We start from the raw sequence: 22,129 nt of genomic DNA, 5'->3' as shown, positions 1-22,129 counted from the left end.
TCGCAACAGGGAAGGGGAAAATAAGAGGTTAAAACATTCCACTCACACACAACCCCACCTCCCACTCCCACCCTTCTTACCAATTCCTATCCTAAATTGAGGGGGTTTGGGGTATACTCACAATCCTATCAACTCTGGGGTTGTGGGGGCACTTATTTCAGCTCGGGGTCCCTCTGGGGTGGGTTTTACATTGTTGGTCGGTTCGGTTTTCCTCCTCGATGTTGCGTCGGTTTCTTCTCTTTCCCTTTCGGTTGGCTCCTAAGCAAAACGCTGCTGGAGTTAAGCACACCTTCCCCAGAGCGAGGGCCCTGTGAAAAGCTGACTCAACTCCCAAAAGTTGACTCCAACCTCCAACCTCTGGTTGGTTTCCTTGTTTAGATCAGCTGTGGGAAGTCACAGCCACTGCCTGCTGGTTTTCAGTCTCGGTGGCTTTGTCTGCGGAACTGCTGATTCTTCCTCTGGTGGAGCGAGAGCGAGAGGGAGAGAGAGCTCGCTCTGGATACAAGCTGCAAGCTGCCAGCTCCAAGCTCCAAGCTCCAAGCTCTCCAACTGCTTCCACACCCTGCTGCTTCTACACCCCGGTGGTTCTGTTGGTCCTATAACCAATTTAGTTCTGGCCTTTTCGCGCTCAAACTCAGTTGGTGGTCCATTGTGTAAGTTTTGAGTTGGGAGATAGCTCTGAATATTTAATCAGATGATGTCACAGGTACAGACTGGTGTGGGGACAGGGGTATTGTTTCAGTGCACATTGGTGCCTAAAGGTCTGCTGGTCCTTTATTACAGTCCTGGGAGTCAATTGGTTTGGGCCTCCCCTTTGATGGGCCATTACTGCAGTGATTGTCCACTGTCCATATTAATTAGGTAGATGATGGTCCACATTCATTAGGGGTGAGTCATATTTTCAAACTGGGCCGGGTAGTCCCTATTGGTTGAGGACTTCCCTGCTTCAGGCCCGACTCGACCCCTGATTGGCCTGCCACAATGCACTTTCCCCCCATTGGCCAGTGCCTCTGTCTCGCTTGTGAGCCAGACTCCACAATGTCTGTATCTGCCCACACGTTTTCCCAGCCTGCCTGGTCTGAGGGTTTGGTGGCCAAAAGATGTTCATTTAAAATGAATAGAACGATCCCATGTTGGTTTTCTTGTCCTTAAGGTGTTTCAATAAAATGCGGCCGTGGATTTTCGAACCTTACAATGTTATGCTCAAATCTTGAACTGGGGATTGAACCTATATCCTTCTGATTCAGCGGATGACATCTGAAAGCTGGGGGGCTCTTCTAATATGCTGTTGCACCAAACATCCCACCTAAAAGATAAGAAATTGTGAATGCATGACCCAATTCAAACAGGTAGATTTCATCCGCAGTGGTTGCTAAGCCTATCACCGCGGAAAATTTCACCAGAGCTTCCCCAGGCACTTACAGTGCAAAATACATACATGCACTTAGAAGAGCGACACCAATGCATGATTGGAAAATGGACCCTGTGTTGCCCGTGGCTCAGTGGGTAGCACACTCGCCTCTGAGTCAGAAGGTTGGGGGTTCAAGTCCTAATCCAGAGACTTGAGCACATAAATCTGGGCTGACACTCCAGTGCAGTGCTGAGAGAGCGCTGCACTGTCAGAGATGCTGTCTTTCAGATGAAAATGTTAAACCGAGGCCCCGTCTACTCTCTCAGGTGGACAGATAAATTCCATGGCACTATTTTGAAGAAGAGCAAGAGAGATATCCCCGGTGTCCAGGCTAACATTTATCCCTCTATCTACATCACTAAAGCAGATTATCCTGTCAATATCACATTGCTGCTTGTAGGAGTTTGCTGTGTGCAAATTGGCTGCTGCATTTCCTACATTATAACAGTGACTATACTTCAAGAAGTACTTCATTGGCTGTAGAGCACTTTGATAGGTCCAGTGGACGTGAAAGTTGCTATAGAAACATAGAAACATAGAAATTAGGTGCAGGAGCAGGCCATTCAATCCTTCGAGCCTGCACCGCCATTCAATAAGATCATGGCATATATAAATGCAAGTCTTTATTTTCTGTGATCCTGCCATCAAATCACAGTAAAATATATGTAACTGTAAAAGGCTGTTTCATGTGGCCTACAGTCCCTTAGCACAGTAAATGTAGTGGAACTTGCATTCCGTGTAATATGTGGGCGGGTGGAATCTATAATCGAATAATCATGCATAGACTTTGGAATCGCTTGCGCTTTTATGTCGGTTTATTTTTTTGTTTCAAACTCATGCTGATTTTGTTTTTTGACACTTCTACTGAACATTTGCATTAATTCAGACTAGTGTTTTGTTCAGAATTCAAGTACTACGGCTGCTAATCCAAAGTCTGAAAAATATAGGTCAGTTGCAGACAGATGGAAACAGGAGGGTCTCCCTAGAATGCTGGGGAACTCATCATGATGAATTAGTCAAAAGAAAAAAACTGGAAAAGCACAGCAGGTTTGTCAGCATCTATACAGCATCTCTGTAAAGAGAAAAGACAGGTTATTGGATGTCGACCCTTCATCGAGACTGCTAATGATCTGATAAGCTCGTCCTTAATTGGAATGGACAAAACAAAAGAAACGGTGGAAAAATGTAGTGGCTTGAGCAGGTTTTATTGAAAATCTGAAATGACATGAAAAGTGTTGGAGGATATATAGGAACAGGAGGATGCCATTCAGCCCCTCGAGCCTGTTCCACCATTTAATGAGATCATGGCTGATCTTGCAATCTAATTCCATATGGGCCTTTGGCCTCCACAAATACTTTTAGATATCAATCCCAGATTTAAAATTAACAAGTGATCTCGCATCAATTGCTGTTTGCAGAAGAGAGTTTCAAACTTCTACCATCCTTCGTGCGCAGAAGTGTTTCTGAATTTCACTCCTGAAAGGTCTGGCTCTAATTTTTAGACTCTGCCCCCTAGTCCTAGACTCCCCAACCAGCGGAAATAGTTGATCTCAATCTACCCGAACTGTTCCACTTAATATCCCGAAAACTTCGATCAGATCACCTCCTTAACCTACTAAATTCTAGGAAATGCAACCCTAATTTGTGTAAGAATCTATTCTTTTCGAACACTCTCCAGTTCTGATGAAGGGTCATCGACCCGAAACTTTAACTCTGCTTCCTCTCCACAGATGCTGCCTGACCCGCTGAGATTTCCAGAATGTTCTATTTTTATTCCAGATTCCAGCATCTGCAGTGTTTTGCTTTTGTCCTAATTTGTGTAATCTCTCCTCCTAACTTAAGCCTTGAAGTCCGGGTATTATTCTGGTAAACCTATTCTGCACTCCCTCCAAGGCCAATATATTCTTCCTAAGGTATGGTGCTCAGAAGAGCAGCTCAGTGATAATAAAAAGACAGAACGAAAGAGTGTGAAAATGGATAATGAGAAAAACTGCAAAATACAGAAAATCAGAAATAAAAACCAAAATGGTAGCTCCAATCGACAAAAAGAAGAAAAGATTGGCTGACACTTTGATTGTTCTGATAACTCCCACATCCATGTCAATCTGTCTCACCTTTCCTTAGATGATAGCAGACCTGATGAACCTTCATTGCAAGGACTATCAGCAGGTTGGGGCATTCAAAGGAGCATACCACTTCATGGTACAGCTGAGGAGCGACGGCTCTGAAGAGACCGACTGGATTGGACGTCACCAAGGCCCAGGTCGGTGATTGGAGCGTGGGCAGGTACAGCAAGAGCGGTGAGGTCGGGGCGAAGGAGCGGCGAGTGATAGTGGAGCGACGTGATCGGGGCCCAGGAGAGACGTGAGTTCGGGGCCCAGAAGAGCCGAGGGCCCAGAGGCAGTACGGGCCCAGCCCACACTGCGATATGTGTGCACACTAGATCCATGCAGCAGAGCTGGTCTCCAGTCATCTTGGTTAACCCTTGCCACTGGACCAAGACCTAGCTCTGTCAAGCCCATGTGGTGGCTGGTGTGAAAAAAATCCAAACACTGGCTTCTTCCACCCTTCAGGATGTAGTGCAGGATCTGGAATATTAGGTCCTTCAAAGAAACATCTGTGAACTCATCCCTTTTTGGCGTGGAAGCAAGTCATCCTCGATATGAGGGACCCCCTATGATGTTGATGCTGAACCTCCCCTGTGCCTATTAAGAAAATTTTGAAGATCGGGACAAAGTTGGAAGATAAGTAATATTTATGAGAAAGTCCCAAATCAAGAATAAGTATTAGGTCAGCTTCAGAAGTAGAACAACAATAACAACAAAAACTTGTATTTATATAGCGCCTTTAAAATAGTAAAACACCCCAAGGCGCTTCACAGGAGTATTATACGAAAATATATATATATTTGACACCGAGCCAGATAAGATGAAATTACGTCAGATTACTAAAAGCTTGGTCAAAGAGGTAGGTTTTAAGGAGCGTCTTGAAGGAGAGAAGAAAGGTAAAGAGGCGGAGAGGTTTAGGGAGGGAGTCCCAGAGCTTAGGCCCTATGCAGCTCAAGGCACGGCCACCGATGGTTAAGCAGTTATAACCAGAGATTCTCAGGAGGGCAGAATTAGAGGAATGCAGACACCTCGGGAGGGTTGTGGGGCTGGAGGAGATTACAGAGGTAGGAGGGGCAGCGCCATGGAGGGATTTGTAAACAAGGATGAGAATTTTGAAATAGAGGCGTTGCTTAACCGGGAGCCAAATTAGGTCAGTGAGCACAGGGGTGATAGGTGAGCGAGACTTGGTGCGAGTTAGAACACGGGCTGCCGAGTTTTGGATGGACTCAAATTTACGTAGGGTAGAATGTGAGAGGCCAGCTAGGAGTGCATTGGAGCAGTCAAGTCTAGAGCTAACAAAGGCACAGATGAAGAGCACGCGATGAGCAGTAATATCGAGTCAGGGTGGAGGTTGCAACTATCACATTGGATCAGAGGACATCATTCAAGTGAAGTAAGACTCCGACAAATTCAGTTCTGTCATAGATAACTCCTTGTCTTCTGTGGTGTCAGCCACTTCCGTAAGTAGTCTGAGCAACTTATTATTAATAGGCATTTGCTCACACTGTCTATATCCAAATGTAGATGCAGGACCTTGGGGTATAGCAATGGAAACCCCTGGTGACCTAAACCAGATATCCATGTCTTAAGAACATAAGAAATAGGAGCAGGATTTGGCCATTCGGCCCATCGAGCCTGCTCCGCCATTCAATAAGATCATGGCTGATTATGGATTCAGTTCGACTTCCCTGCCCGCTCCCCATAACCCTTTACTCCTTATTGCTCAAAAATCTGTCTATCTCCGTCTTAAATATATTCAAAGACCCAACCTCCACAGCTCTCTGGGGCAGAGAATTCCACAGATTTACAGCCCACTGAGAGAAGAAATTCCTCCTCATCTGAGTTTTAAATGGGCGGCCCCTTATTCTGAGACTATGTCCCCTAGTTTTAGATTCCCCTATGAGTGGAAATATCCTCTCTGCATCCATCCTGTCAAGCCCCCTCATTACTTTTATGTTTCAATAAGATCACCTCTCATTCTTCTGAACTCCAATGAGTATAGGCCCAACCTATTCAACCTCTCCTCATAAGTCAACCCCCTCATCCCCAGAATCAACCTCGTGAACCTTCTCTGAACAGCCTTCAATGCAAGTATATCCTTCCTTAAATACGGAGACCAAAACTGAACACAGTACTCCAGGTGTGGCCTCACCAATACCCTGTACAGTTGTAGCAGGACTTCTCTGCCTTAAGGGAGGGAATGAGCCTTTGAACGTGGCATTGCTGTATGGCCCATTGTGCAGCACCGCACACTCGCCTTCCACCTGCTGCCTCTTGTGCTCCAGGAAGGACATGGATTACTTGATTTAGCGCTGAATTTTTTTGAAGTTTGAAAACATTCGCGCCCCAAATGGAGTGCTCCTGAATGTCTCCCGCATTTTCTCCACGTAAGGATTCAAAAATAATGAACACACCATGCTACCCCACTTCAGTGAGTCACCTTGCTTGAACAGACTGCCACCTGTGGATTTAAATCTTTTAAGCCTGCCTTTCCTGAAACTTTCCTGTCTCAGCAACGACCCTTTTTCAAAAACAAGATAGATATTTCGATATCCGTGTCTCCCTTTTTATCCCTTGCTTCGCAGGGAGAAATCAAAGGATTTTTTCACACAACGGAAGAGAGCTGATTTTTGATCACCCAGCCAAGCTAATGTATCGCTTATGACTTCGTCTGAGAGATGCAGTGATCGTGACAATTTTTAAAAAGCGGGACAAGTCCGACTGAGGCAACTACAGGGGAAGCTCCTTGACATCAGTCACTGGGAAGGTTGTCACTAGAGTCCTCCTCAACCATCTTCTTCCTGTGGCCAAGGAGCTCCTCCCGGAATCACAGTGCGGATTTCGTCCCCTACGGGGCACAACGGACATGATCTTTGCAGCACGACAACTGCAGGAAAAATGCAGGGAGCAGTGCCAGTCCTTGTACATGGCCTTTTTCGATCTTACAAAGGCCTCTGACACTGTCAACCATGAGGTTTATGGAGTGCCCTCCTCCCTTTTAGATGCCCCAAAAAGTTTGTCAACATCCTTCGCCTGCTGCACGACGACATGCAGGCCGTGATCCTTCAGAGCGGATCCATTACAGACCCAATCCACGTCCGGACCGGGGTCAAATAGGGCTGCGTCATCGCTCCAACCCTCTTCTCAATCTTCCTCGCTGCCATGCTCCACCTCACAGTCAACAAGCTCCGCGCTGGAGTGGAACTAAACTACAGAACCAGTGGGAAGCTGTTTAACCGACGCCGCCTCCAGGCCAGGTCCAAGATTACCCCAACCTCTGTCATTGAGCTGCAGTACGCGGACGACACCTGCGTCTGCGCACATTCTGCGGCTGAAATCCAGGATATCGTCGATGTATTCACCGAGACATATGAAAGCATGGGCCTTACGCTGAACATCCGTAAGACAAAGGTCCTCCACCAGCCTGTCCTCACTGCACAGCACTGCCCCACCAGTCATCAAGATCCACGGCGTGGCCCTCGACAACATGAACCACTTCCCATATCTTGGGAGCCTCTTATCAATGAAGGCAGACATTGATGAGGAGATTCAACATTGCATCCAGTGCGCCAGTGCAGCCTTCGGCCGCCTGAGGAAAAGAGTGTTCGAAGACCAGGCCCTAAAATCTACCACCAAGCTCATGGTTTACAGGGCTGTAGTAATACCCACCCTCCTGTATGGATCAGAGGAATGGACGATGTACAGAAGACAACTCAAGTCACTGGAGATATATCATCAACGATGTCTCCACAAGATCCCCTGGGAGGACAGATGCACCAACATCAGTGTCCGCGTCCAGGCTAACAGCCCCAGCATTGAAGCACTGACCACACTCGATCAGCTTTGCTGGGCAGGCCACATAGTTCGCATGCCAGACACGAGACTCCCTAAGCAATTGCTCTATGCGGAGCTCCTTCACGGCAAACGAGCCAAATGTGGGCAACGGAAACTTTACAAAGGCACGCTCAAAGCCTCCCTGGTGAAGTGCGACATCACCACTGACACCTGTGAGTTCCTGGCCGAAGACGCCCCAGATGGAGAAAGTGCATCCGGGAGGGTGAAGAGCACTTTGCATCTCAACGACGAGAGCATGAAGAGGTCAGGCGCAGGCAGGGGAAGGAGCGTGTGGCATATCAGTCCCACCCCACCTCCCCCTAACGAATGAATGTCCCACCTGTGACAGGTCTGTGGCTCCCGTATTGGACTGTTCAGCCACCAAAGAACTCACTTTAAGAGTGGAAGAGAGTCTTCCTCGATTCCGAGGGACTGCCAATGAGACATTTCGATGTCTGTGCCTCCCTTTATATCCCTTGCTTCGCAGGGAGAAAGCAAAGGGTTTTTTCACACAAAAGGAGGGAGCTGCTTTTTGATGACCCAGACAAGCTGATGAATCGCTTATGACTTCGTCTTTAGGAGAAAATTATTTCCAATTATCATATTAACCACCTGTCATAAGGGCGACTTTTTAAAACTTGCTAGTATAGCATTTCTTTCAAAAAAACAATGTTACAAGTAATTCCTTTTGCAGAAACAAGGTGAGGTGGAAAACTCGAAGCATGACAGATACCATAGGATGAATTTTAACTCCCTCCATCCAGCAGAAACCAGGAGGGACGGAAGTTCAAATTGAGTAGCTCTATTTGCCACTCCATTTCTGCCCACAGTGAGATGAATCCTACTGTTTAGTCAGCTCGTGATTCAAGGGGAGATTCATTAATGTCTGCTAATCAGAGGTCTATGGCATACGCAGCATATCAAACCAATTTTAATGCCATATTGTTTTTATACCTCGGGAGCCCGCTCAGTAAAACATATCAGCGCAGAAGCGCAGGCAACAAAAGGTAAGTTTATAATTTTGTGGAGCTCGAAAGACCAGAATTCTCCTCCAGGCTCAACAAGGGAAGTCCGGGCCTCTGCTGTCCTTGGCAACCGTTCCTCCACCCACCCATCCTGACGATGAGACCCTCCCTGTAATGTATTTGCTACATGGGTTCTTCGCTTAAGAATTCATAGCAATCATTGTTACAGAACTAGTAGTTTATTAGCAAAGGTTCAATACACATTACCAGTTCATCCAGCAGACACACAACCACCTGCCTTATCATGGATCCTCTGAACCCAACTGGCTGGGGTTTTATTGAGTCTTGTGAACACCACTTTTTAAAAAAGGAGGGAGAGAGAAAACTGGTAATTATAGACCAGTTAGCCTCACGTCAGCAGTGGGGAAAATGTTCGAATCAAGTAAGAAAAATGATATAGCAGCGCATTTGGAAAGCAGTGACAGGATCAGTCCAAGTCAGCATGGATTTATGAACGAGAAATCATGCTCGACAAATCTTCTAGAATATTTTGAGGACGTAACTAGTAGAGTGGACAGGGGAGAACCGGTGGATGTGGTGTATTTGGACTTTCAATAGGCTTTTGACAATGTCCCACACAAGAGATTGGTGTGCAAAATCAAAGCACATGGTATTGGGGGTAATGTATTGACGTGGATAGGGAACTGGTTGGCAGCCAGGAAGCAGAGAGTCGAGATAAACGGGTCCTTTTCAGAATGGCAGGCAGTGACTAGTGGGGTGCCGCAGGGCTCAGTGCTGGGACCCCAGCTATTTACAATATACATTAATAATTTAGATGAAGGAATTGAGTGTAATATCTCCAAGTTTGCACTTAACTGGGTGGTTGTGTGAGCTGTGAGGAGGCTGCTAAGAGGCTGCAGGGTGACTTGGACAGGTTAGGTGAGTGGGAAAATGCATAGCAGATGCAGTATAATGTGGATAAATGTGAGGTTATCCACTTTGGTGGCTAAAACATGAAGGCAGAATATTATCTGAATGGCGACAGATTGGGAAAAGGGGAGGTGCAACGAGACCTGGGTTTCATGGTACATCATCATTGAAAGTTGGCATGCAGGTACAGCAGGCGGTGAGGAAGGCAAATTGCATATTGGCCTTCATAGCTAGTGGATTTGAGCATAGGAGCAGGGAGATCTTACTGCAGTTGTACAGGGCCTTGGTGAGGCTTCACCTGGAATATTGTGTTCAGTTTTGGTCTCCTAATCTGAGGAAGGACATTCTTGCTATTGGGGGAGTGCAGTGAAGGTTGATCAAACTGATTCCCGGGATGGCAGGACTGACATATGAGGAGAGACTGGATCGACTGTGCCTGTATTCACTGGAGTTTAGAAGGATGAGAGGGGATCTCATAGAAACATATCAAATTCTGACTGGACTGGACAGGTTAGATGCAGGAGGAATGTTCCCGATGTTGAGGAAGTCAAGAACCAGGGGACATAGTCTAAGGGGTAAGCCATTTCGGACCGAGATGAGGGGAAACGTCTTCACTCAGAGAGTTGCTAACCTGTGGAATTCTCTACCACAGAAAGTTGTTGATGCCAGTTTGTTAGATATATTCAAAAGGGAGTTAGATGTGGTCCTTACTGCTAAAGGGATCAACGTATATGGAGAGAAAGCAGGAAAGGGGTACTGAGATGAATGATCAGCCATGATCATATTGAATGGTGGTGTCAGCTCGAAGTACCGAATGGCCTACTCCTGCACCTATTTACTATGTTTCTATGTTTCTATCTATCACGTGACAGGCTAAGCCACTCCCAACCCAAAAGCTCTCCAATTATTTTTGTAAAACCTGTAAATCAAATACAAATCAAGTGCCTCCTGATTAAAGGGTGGGCGGGGGGGATGCAGGTGGGGGGGCGGGGGGGAGGGGGTTGGGTGGGGGATGGGGGGAGGAGTCACCAAAACCAACAAATTAAACAAATGTACTTTTAACAATAATGGTTCAAATTAAAATTTGGTTGCCGGTGGTGATGATGCAATCCAGTCCCTCCGGCGCCCACCTCTTGTGGAAGGCCACGAGCGGACTGGTGGACTCCGTGTCCTCCATCTCCAGGGACACCCTGGCTCGGATGTAACCACGGAAGGCAATGAGGCTGAATGACCCCCTCGATTGCCCGCTGCCTGGACCGTCTGATGGCCCCCTTGGCCATGCCCAGGAGCAGTCCTATGAGGAGGCCTTCCAACCTGCCCGCTCCCCTCGGCACAGGGTGCCCAAAGATCAGGAGTGTGGGACTGAAGTGCAACCAGAATTTGAGGAGCAGCCCCTTCAAATATTGGAAGAGGGGCTGCAACCTCGCACACCCAACATAAACGTGGAACACAGACTCCTCTCGACTGCAGAAATTGCAGGCCGCCTGGGAGTACGTGAATTGACTTAAAAACCGATTGCACAGGACTGCCCCGTGCAACATCCTCCAGGCCAAGTCCCCAATAAATAAAGTGATTACTGCCACATAGCGAGCACTCCAGTGGGAAGCCCTGCCTCCTCCAGACAGCACGATTGAGGATGGAAAAGTGGAGAATATGCAAGAACAGCCCCATACAGGAATCCCCTCCGCACAGAACTGAAAGGCACGGAGAGGATTTCCCGGAGGAGGCTCAAGTTGTGAGGCGCCGGCTCCCAAAAGAGATTTCTGGGCTTGGCGCCAATGAGGAATTCCGTCCTGACAGGGGTCAGTTCAAACGGGATCACCCCACATGCTTGAGCATCCTCGACATACCCAACGGAGTCAGTCCCCAGCGCTGTTTTTAGCGACTCGATGGCATTGGCTGTGCGCCGGACGTTGGCCCAGGCTCAATGCCGTTCCAGCTTCAAGAGCTCTACAAACCTGTGAGCATGCTCACAGGTGCATACATTACACTCCCCAACCACGCCATCCCTGCATCTCAACTGAGGCTTTGTGTCGCCTGATTTTGGCTGGCCAGCGCGCCTCTTTACGCCTGCTTGAGGAGACAGCTGGTTGGCGAGATGTACATGAGGCCCGGCAATTAATGTCGGTCGGCCGTTCCTCGAAGACTCCCGGACGTGTCCCACCAGTATCCTGCCCGGGAATCAAAGTCCTTCCTCATGGAGGGATATCAAAATGAAGCTTGAGGGCTGTGCAGTTTCTAACGCTGGGCTTGGTGAAGCCAGTGGAACCTGGCTCGGTGAGAGTGCTCAGGAATTTCTGTAAGAGGTGACGCGGGTGTCTAAATGCTGCTTTAAATGAAATGAAACTGGCAAAGGCTGACACGAGAAATGTTAATCGATCTTTCTCTTTCATGGCTTTTCAATTTTTAGTGTAGATTTCCTGCGTTCAGATTCTTTCTCTATATCTCTAGATAGATGGGTGCACAGAATTTAAATGGGCATAAGATCATGATTGACACAGCATCATAATCCCGACTTCACTTTAACTTTCTGTCATACATATAAAATGTCTTCATCATGTGCTTTCGAACTGTTTGTTAATTCATATTGTTCACCTATCCAAATTGAGTTCTCAAAGGAGCAACGATGAGCAATTATTAGCTTCATTTTATAGTCTTTAACTTTATATTCAAAGTAAAATTCTTTACCATTACATATTAAATTGCTTTGATCTTACCATAGATATTGCTTGCCCTCTTGCCCATCAGCACAAGTTATAATATTGCTCCATTTTCGACAGAAAGAAAGAACTTCTTTGAAATGGAGGTAATTCTGGAATCCATTTTGCATACAACAAGATTCCACAAACAGCAATACGATGAGTGACCTGTTAATCCCTTTTTGTTTTTGGTGGCATTCTTTGAGGAAGGACTGCTCCTGCATGAAATAGCAGGAGAGGTGGATAGTGCCTTGGCTTTAATGCCCCGGATTTTGTGGTAAAAGTAAGGGCCAGGCTATCAGCCCTCAAAATTATTGAAGTGTAAATTGGACAGCAACTTCCAATGTCCGCACATGCACAGTTAAACGTGGAAATCAGGAAGTCGTTCTCCGAAATGCCCTGCTCCTCCAGAAGCTTGCTGGATGGGCACCTTGCCAATAGACTGGACATTGAAACACGTGGAACCACATCATGTTGCAGTACTTACACACTTAGAAAGAAACAAAGAAAGTCTTACATTTATATAGCGCCTTTCACGACCACAGACGTCTCAAAGTTCTTTGCAGCCAATGAAGTACTTTTGGAATGTAGCCACTTTATTGTAACGTGGGAGAAACAGCATCAAACTTGTACATAGCAAGCTTCCACAAACAGCAATGTGATAATGGCCAGAGAATCTGTTATGCTGATTGAGGGATAAGAAGGATAAATATTGGCAGGACACCGAGGATAACTCCCCTACTCGTCTTCGAAATAGTGCCATGGAATCTTTTACGTCCACCTGACGGGGCCTCGGTTTAACGTCTCATCTGAAAGACGGTACCTCCAACAGTGCAGCGCTCCCTCAGCACTGCACTGGAGTGTCAGCCTAGATTTATGTGCTCAAGTACCTGGAGTGGGACTTGAATTTACAACCATCTGACTCAGAGGCAAGTGTGCTACCCACTGAGCCATGGCTGACACTAGTTACACAATAAACACATTAGAAAAATTAATGCCCAGTATTTGCATTGAAAAGACGAGAAGCCGGCTGTGCAGGATCTCTGGGGTGCTACAGGGTCATTACTTACAAGGAACATAGGTGCAATGACTTACTGTCAAACAATCTCTCTGGCACTGAAAATTAACTTTTACATGTGTGAAGATTTATAAAATAATAAAATGTAAATCATTTTCTTGTGACTTTCTGTCACTTTTTTCTCTCTCTCTTAATCCCATCTTTTATCCCTCTCGATTTTCCCCAGTGATTTGCGCCATTTTTTTTGAGCAGGCTGCTCTTTTTGGCCTAAGTTGAAAAACCACAGTTCCCCCAATCAATTTACACCAGTGTAAGTCAGTTAGTTACGATTTTTTTAGGCCAGCTTTTCTTTCAGCCAAAGGGGGCATAACCAGCCACCTAAGCCAGAGAGAGGGAGAGAGAGAGGGAGAGAGAGAGATCCGGGGAACGGGATCGGACTGGGAGAATGGGAACCAAGAATGGGACAGGACCAGCAAACCCTTCGGGCGGGGTTGGAGTTAAGTTGGTGCTATGTGTTTTTCAATTCTTTTAATGTGTTGGGAGCTGGCTGTATGCTTCAGCTCACATTGTGTCCCTGGTTACCATGGCAGCCATGGCAGATCTTTTTGGCACATATCAAGGCTCCACCCCCAAAACTAAGGGTCAGGTTAGGCCATGCCAAAATGAACAAATCCAACGGGGAAACTTAGAATCTTTTTTTTTGGCGTACTTAGGCCCCAAAAAATCGGGCATGACTCTTCAAGTATGCCAAAAAAATACTTTGGGAAAAATTGAGCCCTTTATTTTGCTTTATGTTCCTGATTTGACACTGAATTAACTATTCTAACTGGCACTTCTCTGGTTCAGACTCTGCACTGCACATTAACGATTCTTCAATCTGCTTGATTAAGGAGACACACAGTTGCTTGACCTGTTCACGCAGGACCCAGATCTCCTGTAGAGGGCGCCGCCTCAAAATGTCTTTATAATTACCGCAAGTTGGAGTGCAAAAGCCCATAGAAAGTCGATGGGCAGTGTGATATATTCACAGAGCACAGCACACACAGCTTTCTAACATGGCAGGCAGCTCTGTCGGAAGCCTCCAGAACATGCCTGGTTCTGTTTATTATTAACTCTGTAGTTGCAGTACATAATACGTTCACATCCACAGTGTGGAGCTACAAACATTACAAGCTCACAGACATTACACTTCTCCCTCCTTAATGAAGAAGTTATTATAACAAACATCATACATAACTTGCATGTTTATACATAACACAGGATATAGACTTATTTTTTTCCAGATTTACAAATTTAACTTAACCACTTATTTTCTGACTTGAAGAGAATACATTCGCTCTTGAATAGAACCTTCCAAACATAGTGTTGAATTTAAACCCATTTGAGGCTCATTCTGAGGAACGTTTTCCTCCATGGAATTTCCTTGATTTTCATTTGAACTCACTATAACTTCAGACTGTTTGTTTTCCTGACTCGGACTCAGATTTACATTGTGACTTTCTCCTGGATTTGTTTTCAGTACATTGGATTTAGGATATGCTACTGGTGTATCAAAACTATCTGATGAGTCAGAAATAATTGAATCATTCCCACCTTCAACTCCTTCCATGTCTGTAGGTAAAATATGATCAATGTGAACAAACCTAACCTGTCCATTATCAAACACCTTGACCAAATATGTGCGAGGACCACATATCTTCACCACTCTTCCTAGTAACCACTTTAACCATTTATGGTGATGGTTCTTCACTCTCACCTTCTCATTTAATTTCACACTTCTCTCTTTTACTCTACCTCTATCATGATTCTCTTTCTGTCTTAATTGTGTCTCTTCTACGGACTGTGACAAATTTGGTTTTAACAATGATAATCTGGTTTGTGGCTGTCATTTGAGACACAACTCTGCCAGTGTTCTACCAGTAGTTGTAAAAGGAGTATTACGATACATAATCAAAATATTAGCCAATTTGTGATCCAAAGACAACTGTCGTTTCTTTGGATTTGGATATAACATTTGTTTTATGAGGGCACATTTTACAATTTATACAGTGCTCTCTGCTGCACCATTTGAAGCAGGGTGATATGGTGGAACCTTGGTATATTTCACACCATTTTTGCTCGTGAACTGTGCAAATTCTGCTGAACGAAATTGCGGTCCATTATTCAAAACAATTTCTTCAGAGAGGCCAAATGAAGAAAATAAACTTCGCAGAATGTCCAATGTTTTACTTGTTGTTATTTTCCACATTGGAAACACCTCAACCAACTTCGAATGGCTATCAATCACAATGAACAATTGTTGTCCTTCTAACTCAGCAAAATCAATATGTAGCCTTTGCCACACTCTGAGAGGCCATTTCCATGATGTAAAGGTACTGATAGTGGTTGCTTGCTTACCGATTGACATGTCGTACACTGACTCATGATGTACTCTATATCTTAATCAAGACCTGGCCACCATAAATAACTGCGTACAAAACTCTTGGTCAAGCACATTCCCAGGAGCTGGTCATGGAGCTCTCCTAATAATTTGGACTTGAATTTATTTGATATAACCCCACATGATACAATCTTTATTGGCTGATAATTCATTTCTTCGAATGAAGAATGGATGTGTATCTTTGTCTGTTACCTGGTTTGGCCATCCAGTTGCAATATAATCATACACCTTTGACATCATTGGGTCACGTTTGGTTGCTCACCCAATCTCTTCAGCTGTAACTGGCAGTTCATCAATGTATGAAAAATAAAACACTTCTTCCCTATCGGGTGTAACTTGTGATGGGGAAGGCAATCTAGACATTGCATCAGCATTACTGTGATCAGCTGATTGTCTGTATTCAATATCATATGTATAAGCTGACAAAATCAAAGCCCATCTCTGCATTCGGGCTGCAGCTAATGTTGGAACTAGGGACTTTGGATGGAGGATTGCTGTTAGGGGCTTATGGTCCGTAATGATGGTAAACTTACGACCTTACAACTATTTGTGAAACATCTTGACCCCAAAAATTAATGCCAAAGCTTCCCTTTCAATTTGCGCATAATTATTCTTACTGGTACTGAGAATGCGTGAAGCTAAAGCAATTGGTCTCTCCTCCCCATTACGTAATATGTGAGAGATACTACCCCAACTCCATACGGAGAAGCATCACATGCTAGCTTAATCTCCTCAGATATGTCATAGTGAACTAACATGGTGCTCTCTACCAATTTGCTTTTACACTCTTTGAATGCTGTATCGCATTCTTTTGACCACTTCCAATGGACCTGTTTTTACAATAGTTCATTCAGTGGATATAATACTGTAGCCAAATTTGGTAGGAACTTCCCATAATAGTTCAATAGGCCCAAGAATGAATGAAGTTCAATGACATTTCTGGGAGTGGGTGCATTTCTAATTGCATCCAGCTTTCCCATGGTTGGATCCTTGTCTACTCTGTACCCTAAGTACTCCACTGAGTTTTTAAATAACTCACACTTATGAGCAGACACTCGTACTCTGTGCTTCTCTAGCCATTTGTGGACTTCATTTAATATGTTATTATGAATTTGCCTATTTGGTGCTGAAATTAGTATATCATCCAAATAACATACTACCCCTTCAATACCTTGCAAAATCTGGTTCATCACCCCTTGGAATATGGCAGGGGCGGAAGACACTCCAAATGGTAGCCTATTAAATTGATATAGGCCGAGATGAGTATTTATAGTCAAATATGACTTTGACTCCTCATCTAGGTCAAGCTGTAAGTAGGCATTCGTAAGATCCAGTTTTGAGAAAATCTGACCAGCTGTCAGTATTTTGAACAAATCTTCTATATTCGGCATTGTATTGGGGACATTACCCTCTCGAACTTGGTTCACGGTTACTTTATAATCACCACACAATCTTACCTTACCATCAGACTTAGGTACACCAACAATGGGTGTAGCCCAATTACATCGATCTATCTTACAAATAATGTTCTCTGTCTCTAGTCGTTTGAGTTCTTGCTCAACTTTCTCCTTGAGTGTATATGGTACGGAATGTGGCTTGCAGTAAACCGATCTAGTGTCCTTCTGTTCCCTGACACTCGCCTTGAAGCCTTGGATCGGACTGCCCGTTTCGCAGAACACCTTTGGATACTTCTTGATAACCTCATCCGTTGATGAAAATCTTGCTTCCACACAGAAAATTTCACTCCAATCCAGCTTCAGTGATCTCGACCAATTTCTTCCGAGTAAGGCAGGCTTGTCTCCTTTCACTACTATTAGAGGCAAGCTCTGAAATTGAACCTTATATTTCACCGGTACGGTTATATGACCTACCACAGGAATTTTCTCTCCTGAGTAGCCTCGCAGCTCCATCTTGGATTTCTCCAATGGGAAATCACGCAATTTGTCACGGTATAACGACTCCGGTACTACACTCACCGATGCACGCGTGTCAATTTCCATTGGTATCTTGAATCCTGCAACATCTATGTGGATTTTAATACTTTCAGAATCCCTGTACGTTAACCTCGTGCTCCTGATGATGTTCAATGACATTCTTGGTGCCGTTTGTTCACTGCTGACCACAAAATCGGACTAATATTCCATCTGAAGATCAGGTAAATGTAATCTTTTTGGTTTGAATCATTATTTTCGATCATTTTCCCTCAGTGGAATAATTTAATAAAATCCTTTGAACATATTAAATCAGGAAATTATAGGAATGAACTTTTCCAAACATATCACAACATTAGTAATAATTGTCATCCAAGCCTCTTCCGAACTGAATATCTTTTAATTAAAAGAAAGAAAAAGTGGTTGCAGTATTTTATAATTGCTAGGATCTTTTTATAATTGAAAAGCAATTAGGTTTTAATTAAAAATGTACAATATTCAATCTTTAGTTTGACAAAGGCTTGTGCATTTAGTTTATTCACTGATTATACCAAGTAAGAATGTAAGAATTAGGAGCAGGAGTAGTCCTTACGGCACCTCGAGCCTGCTCTCCATTCAATAAAATCATGGCTGATCTTTGACCTCAACACTTTCCCGCCCGATCGCCATATGCCTTGATTTCCCAAGAGTCCAAAAATGTATCGATCTCAGCCTGGAATATACTCAGACTCAGCATCCACAGCTCTCTGGGGCAGAGAATTCCAAAGATTCACAACCCTCTGAGTGAAGAAATTCCTCCTCATCTCAGGCTTAAAAGGCCGACTCCTTATCCTGAGACTGTGCCCCCTAGTTCGAGACACTCCAGCCAGGGGAAATAATGGGGCTAAAATTCGTACAGACTTTGGAATTCGGAATTCGGAATACGTACAGACCCGGTGAGGCTCTGCAAAAGCCGTTTTTTGCCGCGCAATGCACACGCACTGAAAACCATCTTTTCCGATCTGTCAAGATATCGGAAGGACAATCGCGCGGGCGAGTTTGGTCTATTTGCCCAACTCTTGCCCAGTGAATGTCGTCAAAACTCTTACGCCTGGTAAAAGCAGCCGCAGAGCCTACTTTTACCAGCATAAGAGTTTTAAAACAAATAAAAATAAATTTTTTAAACACATTTTTACATTAAAATCCCTGTCCACTAATGTAAGTTTATTTTAAACCCTAATTAAAACACAAAAACAATCCCCAAAATATATATCTTTTTCTAAAATATTTTCATTAACTTTAACTTCAATTAATGTTAAATGTGTGAGGTGTTTTTTTTATTTTTTATGTTGTGTTTGGGTGTTTGGAGGGGTGTGTTTCTCTTGATAATAATGGAGCTTTTACTTACGAAGTTCCCATTATTGTGAATGAGAATACTGTACCTTTATTGGCTGTCCAATACCCCGTGACTCCAGCTTTTCCCTCCGTATCTCCAAGACGTGAACACGCTGCGCAGCGCGGAAAGAGAAGGCCTCTGACCGGAATCGCTGGAGGGCGCGGGAGCAAAAGGTAGGTGTGGATAATTTTTCTTATTTTCAAGCAAACGCCCGCGGGAAGCCCAGAACCGAGATTTCAGGCCCAATTTCTCATACTAGAAGGGTCCCACTCAATTTCTAGTTAGCATTCAAGAGAAATAAAGTTTATTTCATCAGAGAATCTTTTTAGTTTTCATCAATCTTTACAAGAAGGAAAGAAAAGAATGACATTTCTGTCGCATCTTTTAGGACTTCAGGATAGCCCAAAAGCACTTTACAGCCAATGAAGTTTTTTTGAAGTGTGGCCACTGTTGTAATTTAGGCAACACTAAAACAACTTGGAGAATGCATTTTTAAATTGCTTTTGTTATTTTGTGTATCTTATAAGATCTAACAGAATCTTTCAACATAGCTTAGAGGCAGAGAGGTTGTTTCCACTGGTCGGGGAGACTAGAACTAGGGGGCACAGCCTCAAAATACGGAGGGAGCCAATTTAAAACCGAGTTGAGAAGGAATTTCTTCTCCCAGATGGTTGTGAATCTGTGGAATTCTCTGCCCAAGGAAGCAGTTGAAGCTAGCTCATTGAATGTATTCAAGTCACAGCTAGATAGATTTTTAACCAATAAGGGAATTAAGGGTTACGGGGAGAGGGCGGGTAAGTGGAGCTGAGTCCACGGCCAGATTATTGAATGGCGGAGCAGGCTCGAGGGGCTAGATGGCCTACTCCTGTTCCTAATTCTTATGTTCTTATGCAAGTTCCTGAAGGATTGTACATAAGAACATAAGAAGGTAAGAAATAGGAGCAGGAGTAGGCCAATTAGCCCCTCAAGCCTGCTTCACTCCGATTGTAGTACTATAGTGCTGTGCACAGTCACGGGGCTCAATTTTCCCCAATGCCATTTTCTGGCGTATTGGAAGAGTTACACCCATTTTTATTTGGCCCCGACTACTCCAAAAAAATAACTAGCAATTTTCCCCATTCTATTTTTTGAAATTGGCTCCGCGCAGTCTGTCCTTTAGCTTCGGGGGGGTGGAGCCTAATGTCTGCACCGAAAAAACGATGCCTCCCCTTTCTGCGCATGCGCAAAAAAAAAAAATGACATTTTTGACGTGACTGCTATGTGCGCGCAGGCGCAGTACAGCTCCCGGTCTGCATTCGGCCATTTTTGTGTGTGTGAGAACTTTAATTCTCATTGGAAAAATTGGAGCTGCAATACAAGATGCAACGTGGCTCAAGGACCAAGAATTTCTTACAGGATGAAATTGAGGCACTAGTTACTGTAATTGAGGCCAGATGGCACGAGCTGGACACCAGCAGAGGTTACATAAAAGTTTCACCAAAAGAAGTGAAGAAACGCTGGAACCAACTTTCAGAGGATTACTGTGCAATAGTGACCACACCAAGATCTGGAGGCCAGGGCAAAAAGATGTGGCAGGACCTTAGTCAAGTAGTTAATGTAAGTGATATTTTCATTTATTGACTGGAGTTGCAATTGTAAATATGACATCTGTATATGTCCCACCCAGCAGAAAGACACCCTCTCTAAAAAGTTATATTTTCATCTTTGCAGAGGAAGGTGGCATACAACAAAATGGAAAGAACTCGAACAGGAGGAGGCCCGGCAAATCTGCACCCACTGACACCCTTGGAAGTCAGGGTCGCTGCTTTGATGGGTCCTGCCTGGAGAAAAGCAACCATCACTGCACAAGCTGGGCCCACACTCCAGGGAGAGGGTAAGTCCTGCAAATTCCACAGTCTGGCTTTGCTGAATGTTAAGTACTGCGCGGGCTAGCCTTGCTTCGGTTCATGGGGATGTCTCCGTCAGCTACACTTCAGTTGATGCAATGTGCTATCATTCATCGTGGTCCTTCAAATCAGTCTGCTGCCTGCACTGTGTAAGCCTACTCATGCCACCCACCCTGCTCCCTCCTCTGCTGCTAGCCATTTTCTCCTCTGCTGCTAACTATTTGTCTGTTCTGTTATATTTTGCAGAACTTGAGGCCAACCCTGACAAGGTTGAAGCAGATGCAGAAGAAGATTCAGATGCGGACAAACCTGAAGAGGAGAACATCTTCCAATAACACCTTCCAGACCAAGAGCGTGGGGTGAAGGGGAGGGGCAGGGGAGGAGATGGATGAAGCTCCACTGCTATACTCACTCTGGAGGAGGTGACAGGCCCTTTCCTGAGTGGTACGAGTGTTGGGATATGCCATGGTTTCTAACAATCTGAGGCTGGGGATTGCAGTGGGGTGCAGCGAGGCACATCCTGGGCCCCACTGTCCGAGGCTGCGGGTCCCAGTGGGATGCAAAGAGCCACACCCAGGGTAAGGAGGGGAAGGAGAGCTCGGCAGCGCTCTCCTGAGGTGCTGAGGATCGAACAGATGTGGTTCAGATGATGGCAATGAGTGCGGAGAGGATTGACCTTACGTGATCACTCCTGGACACCATCAGTGGGGTGGCTGATGAGATATCGGGACTGATGGGAGAAGTACCAACACTCTCACGAGAAATGGGAACACTGTCCGGGCACATGAGGGAGGGAATGTTGCAGGTAGTTGAGACACTGACAGGCCACGTGAGGGAAGGAATCTCGGAGGTAGCTGCTGCAATAAGGGAACACGCCAAGACACCGCGGCCATTGGCCGAATCAACTGCCACTCCCACTCCAATCCCCAGACCAGCCTCTGAAGAGGCCCAAGCCGGGCATTCAACATTACCGCCTGCCCATGCCCTCCATCAAGAAGTGTGCATTACCTGAGATGTTTGAAAGAATAGGCTTGGTACCAACCTGAGAAACGCTGCACCACCGCCAGCAGGCAGGGGTGGAGTCGACAAGACCAAGCGCAGCTGATGGTCTTAGAATAAGTTGGAAGAGAGATGGGTGCAGCCTTTCTTTGCTGCTATTGTTGTTGTTGTTGTTGTTGTTGTTATTATTGTTGTTATTTTTGTAAGTTATGTAAATTTACAAGTTTAAATGTTTGTAAGTGATCTTAAAGATTTTTAATGATCTTAAGAGTTTATAAGTGATCTTAAAGTTTTCAATTGATCTTAACTGAAAACTTAAAGTTTAATACAAGAATAATTTTATTAAAGTTAAGTTAATTACAAACAAGTGTTAAAATCTTGAAAAAAAATATATTTTAAATTAAAAGTGAAACATTTCCATTATTTGTTCCATTAACACAACACAACATTACGGAACAGGTTCAAACAGTAAACATTTGGAAGAGTTGTCACTGAGCCTTCAGACAGCAAAGCATTCACAGATGAGCTGCTGG

The sequence above is a fragment of the Pristiophorus japonicus genome, chromosome 5, assembly GCF_044704955.1.
Source record: "Pristiophorus japonicus isolate sPriJap1 chromosome 5, sPriJap1.hap1, whole genome shotgun sequence".
In the NCBI taxonomy this organism is placed as follows: domain Eukaryota; kingdom Metazoa; phylum Chordata; class Chondrichthyes; family Pristiophoridae; genus Pristiophorus; species Pristiophorus japonicus.
Note: the sequence above shows the minus strand (reverse complement) of the source record.